Genomic DNA, 12467 nt, shown 5'->3' with positions numbered 1-12467 from the left:
ATTTTTTAGTAAGTAGTGTCTCTTGGTTCTTGATTTTTCATTTGTAAAAGCTACGCTTCTTAGGACATTGGAATCTTTCTTTGTAATGACAGTAGCATTTTAAGGGATGAAGATAATCGTATGTTTCGATAAGTAGAATCTTCTTCTGTTTATAATTTCTCATTCCATCGTTTCTGGAAATTTTACTACTGGACTTCACGTAACCTAGTGATAGAACTCTTTCCCCTTTGGTTTCCTATTTCCTTCTTTCCTTCAAAATAGAATTTCTTCTCTTAATTCCAAAGCTTCTAAATCTACCAATAATGGAATAAGTAACGTTCAACAAAATCTAACTCAGACCAAATACGACACGTGAAACATAGAAGAAGAAAAAGAAGAAGAAGAAGAATATTAAAAAAATCTACGCATATGAAATATTTAACGTACACCGCTTATTCTGATATTTAGCAGATAAAACAAATTTCTAGACAGATTGAATTTCCTCGATTATGCTCGCAAAAATAGAAAATCGCATAGAAATTCATGCGTACTCTGGTAATCGTTCTCAACTCCGAACATTCTTCCGAAACGAGCAACGAGAGATTTTCTTCTTTCTTCACCTTGATCCTTCCTCGAGCAACTCGTAGCGAAGCCGAGTCCGGCGGACCGTTTCGAAATTAATTAGAAACGACGTCGGACGTAATTTTCGTTGGCAACGACGCCGGTTAACCCGTCGTCTCTTCTTGCTTCTTTCTTCTCGCTCGTTTTCTGTGGCCGCTGGAGAAAAAGGCCCTGGTTACCCAGTGCTTTCGAAGCAAAGATAAAAATAGTTGGTTTCTCCGGTGGACCACTGCAAAGGGAACTTTGGATTTTTTCAAAGCCCGGAGTGCTTCTTCCGTTTCTTCCTCTCTGCCATCGTCTTTTCTGTTTTTTATTCCCCCTCCATCTCTGCCTGCTCTGGCTGTCTCGCGTTTTAAAAGCCTCCGCTTCATGAACTTTTCATTTTTCCAACGTCCTTCCATCCCGGACACCAAACGGGGTTGTTCCGACTGCTGTTCGTATTTTTCTTTTTCCCCCCTTTTTTTTTTTTTTCGTTTCTTTTTTTCGTCGTTTGTTTTTACTGGAAACGCGATATCGAGGGAAAACGACGAGGACGAAGGGGAATGAAAAGCCAGATTTTCTGATCATTTCCGCGTCGTCGAACTCCACGTTAGATTGGCGATTGGTAGAAAATTTTTCGAATTCGTGTAACCGACGCAGATCCTCGAAACGCGTCGTTCGAATTGTCGCTACGGCCTCGGATTTGAAGAGAAGAGAAGAGTTGTAAAAGAGTAGCTCTTACCTTTCTCTTCGTGGAACCTTTTTCTACACGCCTGGTGTCCGCTGATACCCGTAGCTTCTCAACAAATGCCAGGTCGTTTGGTCGAATTTAACAAAAAAAAAAAAAAAAAAAAAAAAAAATTGTTCTGTTTCAAAACTGCCGTTTTAAACTTCTGCTTGAACGGAGCTTCCTCTCCGTTGCGTGTTCAGTTTGGCTCATTTCTACGCGTATCGTATTACATATATCGCATATTCACACATGTGCACTATAGTGAATCAGTTTGGAAGGTTTGGCGCGACCGAATCGGAAGATGGTTTTTTGCTACCTTCCGAAGATTACGATCTAAAAACGTTGATCCTTAGCTGTTAACTTTTTACTTTTTGCCTAATAATAACTCGAAGTCGCATCGAATTGCCGAATTGAAATTGAGGCAAGGAATATACCCGTATAGGGTTTCCTATTTGTCTCTGATAAATAGCTGACACTACGTAAATTGTACAGAAACGTTTGCAACGCACTTGGAAATATATCCCCCTTAGATCACTATATTTTTACTTATATCGATTAACATAAACTATTGTTACCATCAACACCTATTAATATATATATACCCGTTATATATCAGATCATATATTAGAGACAGAAATTAGATTAAAGAGCTTTGTTTCAAGTGTTTGACGTATGTGTTTTGTACATTTGAAATAATTGAATATAAAGCTAGAAAAATGTATCGACTGTCCAACTGGACAAATTGTAAAGTACAAATTAAATAATTAAAAAAAAAAAAAAAAATGTAACAGCTATGGGAAATGTTGAAATACCAAGGTCTAGAATAGAACGAGCATTTCATCAAATTCTGGAAACACCGGCAACCATTCGAAGCGTAATCGGATCCATGACGAAACGGTTTGCTGGTTTTCGTCGAAACGCAAGCTGCACATTTCCAGCATCTTCGGTAAAGACAATAGGGAATCAGATAACGAAAATAGAAAATTCGTTACATCTCACGAACGAACGAAGACAGATAGAAGACACGTTTGTACCAGACATTTTTCACCGTTTTTAGGCGTACAGTTCCGTTACAGCCTGTGCGATAGAAGATATTAGCATAATGGAGATAATTGATGCTATCGTATTAAATTTACACGATGGGGAATCGATGCGAATAGACACGTAGAGAAGTACTGGAAAATCGCGACCCATTGACCGGCAAAGTGGCAATTTTCCAGCGATGGATATCGATCATCGATGATCCCAGCCGCGTCATTACGCTTTCGTTCACTCCGGGCACAGCCTTTTTCAAACGATTACGCCGAGCTTCTTGACGAGTGCACCGCGAGTCGTGTTTCACGAGTGCCTCTCGCTGGTTTTCTACCTGTGAAAATCGCCAAGAGGTTCGACTAATCCTGAAATCGGATAAACGTGCAGGAATAAGCAGGTCTCGCGTAGATTACGTCAGCTACCGACCTATTTACGCGGAAATCTCGTCGTCGCCACGACGCCAGAGAGAGGGCGGAAAAAGAGAAAAGAGAAAAGAAGAAATATTCGATCAAAGAGCGACCGAGTGGTGCAGTGCTTAGCCATCGAAGCGCAAGCTTAATTTTAGACGCACCCTCGCCACCGACGGCTTCGTTCTGGTCGCGTTGTTTTCGGATTCAGCGATGCTCTGTGCCTCATCGTTTCACGGTTTTTACTCGTTTTTCGTTTTTAGACTTTTCGGATTTTCTTTTACGCTTCTTTGCGTTCTTTTTAGATCTCGTGGTTGTTTTTTTTTTTTTTTTTTTTTAGATTTGCTACGGTCTCGAACTTGTTCTAAGGTGTCTTTAGATTTGTCGAGATTTTAAACCTGACGTATCTTTAGATTGTCTGGGATTTTAGGGTTAAGCGTCTTTGGATCTTCCATGGTAGTTTCCAATTTTCCAAGTTTTCATGACTTGAGATTTCCTTAAGATTCTTTCCATTCTTTAAAACGTTATTGCTTGGATTTTTCTCTATCTTTCAAGGTTTTGAGGTTAGGTATCTTCGGATTTTCTAAGATTTTAAGGCTAAGTGTCTTCAGAGTTTATATGCTTGCAAGATTGTCTGATTTAAGGTTCTTTATATTCTTTGTATTCTTTAAAACGTTATTGCTTGGATTTTTCTTGATCTTTTAAGGTTTTGAGGTTAGGTATCTTCGGATTTTCTAAGATTTTAAGGCTAAGTGTCTTCAGAGTTTATATGCTTGCAAGATTGTCTGATTTAAGGTTCTTTATGTTCTTTGTATTCTTTAAAACGTTATTGCTTGGATTTTTCTCGATCTTTCAAGGTTTTGAGGTTAGGTATCCTCGGATTTTCTAAGATTTTAAGGCTAAGTGTCTTCAGAGTTTATATGCTTGCAAGATTGTCTGATTTAAGGTTCTTTATATTCTTTGTATTCTTTAAAACGTTATTGCTTAGATTTTTCTCCATCTCTTAAGGTTTTGAGGTTGTTTTAAGGTGTCTTTAGATTTGTCAAAGTTTCAAGGCATCTTCAGATTTTCTAAGATTTTAAGGTTAAGTGTCTTTAGATTTTATATGCTTGCAAGATCGTCTGACTTAAAGTTCTCGATTAGGTTTCCTTTGGATTATTCTAGCTTAGATTTTCTTAGCTTCTCTATCTATGACTGTGTCGACTACTAAAATAGTCTCGAGTTTGTCGAAAGTGTCGATAACAATCAGATAAAGAGTGTTTTTACCTGATAGTAGCTTTTAGATGTCCGATAGGAATTGGGTGCTGTGTACACGGTTGCTCTTATCGATTATTATTCAACAGCTTGTTCCACGAAGAGAAAGTAAAAAAAAAAAAAAAAAAAAAAAAGAGAAGACGAACACGGACCATCACAGTGACGTCATCTAGAATGCTTTGAAACCGCAAAATTATTAGAGCTGACCCTGTTGCGTTCCTTCGAACAGGACAAGCAGGATAATTCGTGGAAAGCGTTCGATTACCAAGAGGTTTCGTTCGGAGGTGGCCCACTTGTCCGTTTCTAAAGTTAGACGAAAGATTAGACGAGGAAAAAGAAGATGCAAGGGCTGTATTATACCACTCAGTTCTTTTATTGACTCAAGTATAGTTATGGCTCGTCGAAGAATATTTTTTCGTCTTTTGAATGCGGTGGAATTATTTCTGCTTGGCAGGAGACAAATTCAATATTGTTTTTGGTGAAATTAAACCGCGACAAGTTCTTAACCCTACGATTTTGTACTACACCTGCACTGTCGAGCGAAAGTTTGAATTGTTCAGTGTTTCATAGAATCTATATATATATATCTATTTATTTATTTTCCTATATTTTGTCATACTGCATTGAGCGATATGTGTGCGAGTGTATAGAAACACGTTCCATTTTCCTGCAAGGAAATATTTTAATTTAATTTCATTCAGTTTAATTTAATATTTTTAAATACAATTCTTCCAATAAGATTTCTAATAGTAATATATATATATATATATTGAAATTAAATATAAAATTAAATTATTGAATATAAAATTAAATTAAAATATTAATCGTATTTAAAATATATATTTATCGTTTTCCTTGTAGGAAAATGGAACGTGTTTCTGTACACTCGCACACATATCGCTCAATGCACTATAACAAAATATAGAAAAATAAATAAATAGATAAATCTATAACAATAAATTCTAGTACGGTAAAAATATTCAGTGAAATACAATAATGAAATTATAGTAGTATACCTAGTTGCTATTAATTAATAATAAAAGGAATTTTGTATTAGGAAATTCTTTGGTAGATAGTTTTGTCGAGGTGAAGAATTCGAATTGTGAAATGTCAAAATGTGATAAAATTAACAGGTGATTGAATATACGCATATATATATATATTTATATATGCAATCACGTTAATGATACAGCTGAAAAAAGAGCTGAATATTCTAGTCACGAAGATGTGTAAAATTAGGTAAATTGGATCTTAGGATTAATTTTATTAATATAAGCATTTCAGACGAGCCATTTTTACCAACTTGTTAATGTACTCTAATGCGTTCTTAATGATCTGTGAAATGTATGAAATGACCTGATTTCCACGAAGTAGACCCGATTAAATTGGAAAAAAATGAGTGAGTCATTCGCAACTTCGGTCTGGTTTATTCCCTAGTGTCTTCAGACGTTCCATTTTTTTTGACTGATGTATAGGCTAAAGGGAGTCTCGGTTTAATCTGTAAGTGGATACATCTGGAACAGTATGTTCGATGTTTAAGAGGTTGAGCATCTTCTAAGATGAAATATATATATATATTTTATATTTAATACATATATATATATACATTCGTTGATCAACTTATCATTCGCTCATTGTATCTAATCTAAACACTGGAAACTGGTAATTGCTATAAACGTTACGTATAAATGATAACAGCTGTAGATAGTTTGGTAAACGTAGCGTAACAGTACAGTGAGAAACAAGTGGAAGAAGAATCAAAAAATGTGCGTACAGTGGCTAGAAAAAAGTATCTGCACACCATTGTATCGATCACTTTAGAGCGTATTTATGTACGAATTAATTAAGTTGTGTTATATATATATATATGTAAGATTGTAAATCTCGGGATAATTCAGGCGATCGATTCTGAAGTCTGAAAATGGAGATTTATTGTGGAAATATTTAAATAGAATACAGAAGTAAACAACAATTGATATCAATCTATAACAATAAATAACAAGTTCTGTGCAATGTTTACCTGAAAATCGAGAATCGATTTTCAACGTCCTGAGCTACCGATCTTTCTCCGTCAGTCTTCAATATTTTAAATAATTATTCTGTGATCTTGTCTATCTCTGATATTGCTCTCTGTCCGTCCGTTTGGGAAACGAGTGTCTCTCAAAATGGTTGTCCGTAAAACAAAAGAAGGTCGCTCTGTCCGCGAAACAAAGAAAGTCGCGCTATCCGTAAAACAAAAAGTCCCTATGCCACGTGAACTCTAGGGAGTTTACATATATATATATATATATATTTACACATTATATTTCGAATTATACATTTACAATTCGAATTCTTTACAAAACTATCTACCAAAGAATTTCCTAATACAAAATTCCTTTTATTATTAATTAAATATAGTAGACTTTCCATCATTTTACAGCATGTACTTTCAAATTTCATAATGTGAGGCCCGATGAGAAAAGGGAACGCTTAGTTAGAAAATAAAATTCGTTAGAAATAAAATAAAAATAGAAAAGAAGATCTCAAGTCACACGTCGTTTCAGAACGTTAACCAGCATCTCGCTCAATTCTTATTTCACTCAATTAATTCCCACGATCCTTGACAATTTCTTCCATTACGTGTACTGATCTGTTAATATTAAAATTATTCAGATCGTAGCAATTTTTACGACCATTTCGTTAGCCTCACAGATCCTTCAAAAATACAACAACAACAAGGAGTAAGATGCAAAAAGAAACCAGAACCGTACGCATATCTCTTACAGACGTCCAACAACCAGTTCGCTCTTCCCTTCTACAGCTTCTGCAGCTTTTATTTCTACACGTACGTTTGTACATACATTCATACATATTTAAACGTCTTCGTGCACACTTTCTCAACCACGCCATACAATTTTCAAAATGAAAACGCTGTATACTAGAGCCAAACCCACCGCAACATCCCCGATACAACACTCAACGAACGAATCGTTGCAAATAAGCATCTCTCACCCCATTCAACATTCGGTTAGAGGAATTATCCTCGTACGAAACGCTGGAAAGGGTCGAGCTGGAACCTTTGGAAGAAAGAAATTGGCAAAGGGTTGCGATACCAGTTACATAAGTCGCTTCTCATGCTCGTAGCGATGCACAGGGTGTACTGAAATTTCGTAGAACAATTTCGATGCTTATCCTGTTGGAGGAATTTCTTTCTGTTATTTATTTTTCTATTATCCTTTTGATGCAACAGTTCCGCTGCTTAGCTTCGTTCAACGATCTTGTTCGTTTCTTCTGCTGTTTTCTGTATTTGTTGTGCTTCTTCGTGAATCCGTATTTGTGCATAAGAAAGTTGGAGGAATTTTTTAACGAGACGCGTATCTGTTTTTGAGAGACGAATTATCCTATCGATTTGACAAAGAAATAGGAAGAAAGGAATCTTCAGCCTGGGGAAAATGTTACGTTACAGTATTATAAATTGCAAGTTGATTGTAAACCTAGCTTTTTGTTATAAAGGTGGAAATTATACATACGACAAGAATAGAATTTTTCCCTTGAAAAATGTTGTACAAAAATTCGAGGTATTTTAGTAGAGTCGAATAGCTGCGATCATGTTTCCTGTAAAAGAAAAATGATCCCGTCGATTCCACGGAAATATAACTTTTCACCCATCGACGCTATTATATGTGTATTTATTTCACCATCGATACACTACTCGTGTTTGTGAATATATGTATAAAACTTATTTTTATTTTACAAATTTGTGTAGATCCGTAACAACCAGTACAATTAAATATATTTTGTCTATATGAATTAAAAGTAACAAGCCTCTGTCCTTTTTTATATTTACGTTCTCTTCGTTGTTAGTATTCTTCCCCTCGTTGCTAATTTCGCGAAAATTTGATTTTCATATCTTTTACTAATTTCACGCGCTCCCTGTGCAATTCCACTTGTTAGCGTGTTCTCATAAAACCATTACATTACAGTATTACACATTGCAATCTAATTCTAAACTTAGTTCTTTGTTAAAAAAAAAAGAAAAAAAAGGTAGAAGAAACATAGAAATAATTTAATTCTAAAAATAGAAAATAGAATTTTCCCTTAAAAAAATTCTATATTCTACAGCAATAAAATCCCCCGCTCCTAAACAAACTATTGCGGTACAGTATCGTAAATAAATTGCGATCCAATTCTAAGTTCAATCCTTCCCTTAAAAAAAATAGAAATCCTTTTACGAATCCAAAGAGAAAACAAAATTTTCGCTCTAAAAGAATTGTATATTCGACAACAATAAAACGTTTCTCCCAAGAAAAGCTTCTAAAGAAACTATTGTATTACGGCGTTACGAATCGCAATGCAATTCTAAACCTGATCCTTCGTCAGAAAATAATAGGAATTATCCTATAAAGCGTCCTGTGAAGCTACAATCTTCTCCCCGAAGAAAATCTGTTTTATAGAATTCGCATTATAAAATCGCACAGGCCACCCTGTGTGTAAACGTGCGATTGAATCGGACGAAAAACGCGGCGCACTCAGCTTTTGGACTCGATGAGTGCTGAGGGGTGCCTGGTGTGCCAAAGGGTGGGGGGAGGTTCGTGAGAAAAAGCGAAGCGCACCCTTTGTCGCTGCGCGTAATTACGCGCGCACTTAAATGTCTTTGGCCACGCGAGTCCACGGGTTCGCCGACCTTTTTTTTCCAATGCTTTCCCTCTCCTCGCCGGCTTTTCTCCGTTTCTCCTTCGCTTTCCTCTCCTTTTCTCTTTCGTTTATTGAAACGCTATGGCGAACAACGCTCAGCACCGATCCTTTGTCCCCTGGAACTCTGTTCCTTCTTCTATCGCACAAGTCCGTTTCGGGTCAGCTGGTGAATGAATCACTTGGATTAAAAGGCGTTTTGCCTGGTAATCTGATTAGGTGGTCGCCTTCAGCTGCACAGGACGTTTCAGAAACGTTGGCCAGAGGTTTAGAAATTTATCATGCAGCATCTGTGTGTCGAAACGTAATGAGAAACATAATTCATATAAATATATATATATATACGATAGTTGCAAAAGATATTTACAATGATGTATTTTTTTATCAGATTCTTTTATCTACATTTCTGTTTTTTTTAATTTTCATAGCGTTAACCTTCTATCTGCACACTGATTCTATTGCCCGATTAATCAGTTTCTCAATTTTTGTTGATATAAGAATTTACACAAAGTTAGACGAACGAAAGGAACAACGACGAACGTACAATTTTTAATGAAATTTTGAAACGGCTCGTTTGACCCAGCCTCGTGAAGTTTCTGCTAAAGCAAGTTTTATTTCCACTTGCAGAGGTTTCCGAGTTACGAAGGTTCCACTTTGTTATCTGTTAGCTAACGTTACTCGGTTCTTTCGTAAAGCGTAACTTTCCAATTTAAAGATAAAATATCATAGACCTTCCGGAAGCCAAACTAACCGACTCCGACTTTCGTAGATTTCTTCATTTAGTTTTACGGACAGGCTACACCGAGGCGAAACCAATCGCATCAAAATAAGACTATTGGGTTGGAAACTAAGTGACTGCGTATTTTGTCAATACCACCTAATGACAGAACCTGCAATCACTTAGTTGCCAAAACAATGTAACGACGTATTGTCGTTATATCGCGATCGTTGCAAGTCGTCGATTCGATTGGATTCGCCTCGGTCTACCCTAACGCAAATAACGTTTTAATATACTTAAGAAAGAAACGTTTATTTGCACAAATGCACTTACCGTGTCACCGGATGTTTGTACGAAGTTATGTTCCTTTCTTCTATTCGAAACGCTCTGTATACGTAATTACGGGTTTTGTATTTTGTATTTTGTATCGTATCGCGCTGCGATGGTGGAAGATCGTGTGCAAGGGACGAGAGTGACGTTGCTGGATTTTGAGTTTAATTCGTGCAGGCTGGGCGAAGTGGAGAATGGAATGTTGGAGTTGTGCGTGGGGCAACAGGTTGGTGAACCAACTCTTTTTCAGTAGCGGCAGGATTTTTTAAGCGCTTTCGAAGACGCGTGCAGCGAAGTCGAAAACCAAACTAAATCAGAGTCTGTTCTTTAAGAATCTTTGAGAGATTCTGTTCTCAAGAAAGAAGAAGCTTTCTTCAAAAATACTTGGAGATATTCTACAGCAAATTATTATAACTAAATTAAGCAACAAATATTCATTAGCTTTATAATGTTCATTTCTATTGAAATAATCACGGGCTTTCGAAGACGCGTGCAGCGAAGTCTAAGACCAAACTAAGTCAGATTCTGTTCTCAAGAAAGAAGCTTTCTTTAAAAATACTTGGAGATATTCTATAGCAAAATATTATCACTAAATTAAGCAACAGATATTCATTACCTTTATAATGTTCGTTTCTATTGAAATGGTCACGCGCTTTCAAAGACGCGTGCAGCGAAGTCGAAGACCAAACTAAGTCAGATTCTGTTCCTTAAGAATCTTTAAGAGACTCTCCTCAAGAAAGAAGAAGCTTTCTTCAAAAATACTGAGAGATATTCTACCTAATATTATCACTAAATTAAGCAACAGATATTCATTACCTTTATAATGTTCGTTTCTATTGAAATGGTCACGCGCTTTCAAAGACGCGTGCAGCGAAGTCGAAGACCAAACTAAGTCAGATTCTGTTCCTTAAGAATCTTTAAGAGATTCTCCTCAAGAAAGAAGAAGCTTTCTTCAAAAATACTGGGAGATATTCTACCTAATATTATCACTAAATTAAGCAACAGATATTCATTACCTTTATCATGTTCGTTTCTATTGAAGTGGTCACCGTTTCTAAGAGAATTCTACATCTGGTCTTTTTACTTTTCTCAAGCACTGAAACCATCGACAGCGTAGAGACAAAAGACTGAGACGAAGGCAGACCATAAATAGTAGATAGGCGGCGATGGCTTCAGAGCTTTCAGTCATAGGGTAACACTGCTAGCTTGCGATTCGGGACCAGCTCAAATTATATTGCTACTTGTACTTATACTTCCGTATCAAAATATATTTTCTACTTTACAATTTATCAACGCGTTCCTCTGTTCATACGTCTAGTAATCTCAACAGTTTCTGAATTATTGCTGAGGAAGGGACGCAAAGTTCGAACGAAATTGAAAATCTGGCAGAACTTCAACGAACGAACATGTTGCCCTTTATCGAGCAGATAAGAGATGTTTAACAAAGTATAAATGTTTCAAAACGTTGTTCAACGCTGCAACCTACAAACTAATCAAAGTATATAACTGATATCAGATTTTTGTTTTTTCGTGATTATTAAAAACGTGAAAGCGTTTGAGAATATTAACGTTTACCTTTGCTTTATCTTTTATACTTATTTATTCAATAGATAACTGATAACAGATATACATAAAAGTTAATAAATAGTTAGATAAACGATAGATAGTAGATACATATGTGGAATAGTAAATATGTAGTAGGATATGTAGTACAGAAAAATAAGAGAAAAATAACATTGTTCGCGTGTGTGTGCGTAGATAAATAAACGAGAATGCAAGGCAATAGGAGAAATAATCGTGAACCGAGTAATTTTTATAGCCAGGAGACTGAAAATAAACTATACTACTATTATTACTTATTTATTTGCATCGCGTTGTTGTAATTGCAATTAATTACGTGCTGCTATTACAAAATTAAATTACGATACTCGGATACGAATCTATTTAAAACTCGTTCTTTCATGGAACGAAAACAACGTAAACGTTGACTCGTAAAGAAAGTTTTCAAGCAAATATAGCCATCCTATTCATCGAACAAATAGAACCACGTTGACATACTTTCGCAAAGATATTGGTCCAGGATCCACGCTGAAGTTCAAACCAATTTCAACTTCCAACTGTTAATCTATTTGCCCGTGCTAGCCAGCTTTTGAATCTTTACGGGACGACTTCCGAATGGAACGCCTTATCGAACTCTCTTTCCCTGTTTTCCATGAAAAATCCACAGGGAAACGACGAAGCACGTTAGCTTCCTGCTTCTTTGAACTCTATTTTCTAAGTAACCAACCGACTACGATTTTCGACTATTCGCGAACCAACAACTTTCTTCTTGGATTCTCGGTAGCTCTTATGTTCGCTTCTGCGAGCCTGATCCTTTCGCTGCTATCGGTTTTAGAGAATGTTTCGAAGTTACATCATAGCTATAGTCAATCACGGTTACGTTCGATCGTCGTAATGCTCATAGAATTATCGTAGTCGCTGAAACTCGAACTGTATATTAGGATCGTGAGTGACTATTGGATTGGCAACTAAGTTTATCACCTAATGACAAAATCTGCAATCACTTAGTTGCTACCCAATATAATCATAGAATAACGCACGTGCGTTTAATTAATAGATAGATTGGCTACTAAACGTAATTAGGTTGTGTGAAAAGTTTCTTTCGTTTCATAGGGAAATAGACGAACAACAGTTCGATCGACAGTTCATTTTTGTTCTTCTTCATAGCGACTATAGTCGGAAT

The 12467-nt window shown here is 36.3% G+C and overlaps 1 protein-coding gene and 1 long non-coding RNA gene across 4 annotated transcripts in view; both read left to right on the top strand.

Moving 5' to 3' along the window:
• Window positions 1-12467, top strand: part of Siz (Brefeldin-resistant Arf-GEF family protein schizo) — a 153043-nt gene that overhangs the window by 13369 nt on the left and 127207 nt on the right. The window lies entirely within an intron of this gene.
• Window positions 2643-4143, top strand: LOC139993631 (uncharacterized). Its single transcript, XR_011801419.1, has 2 exons — window positions 2643-3311; window positions 3765-4143. It is a non-coding gene; the product is annotated as an uncharacterized lncRNA (long non-coding RNA).

This window comes from Bombus fervidus, chromosome 13 (genome assembly GCF_041682495.2).
Source record: "Bombus fervidus isolate BK054 chromosome 13, iyBomFerv1, whole genome shotgun sequence".
Taxonomy (NCBI): Eukaryota; Metazoa; Arthropoda; class Insecta; order Hymenoptera; family Apidae; genus Bombus; species Bombus fervidus.
This window is presented reverse-complemented; position numbering and strand designations above follow the sequence as displayed.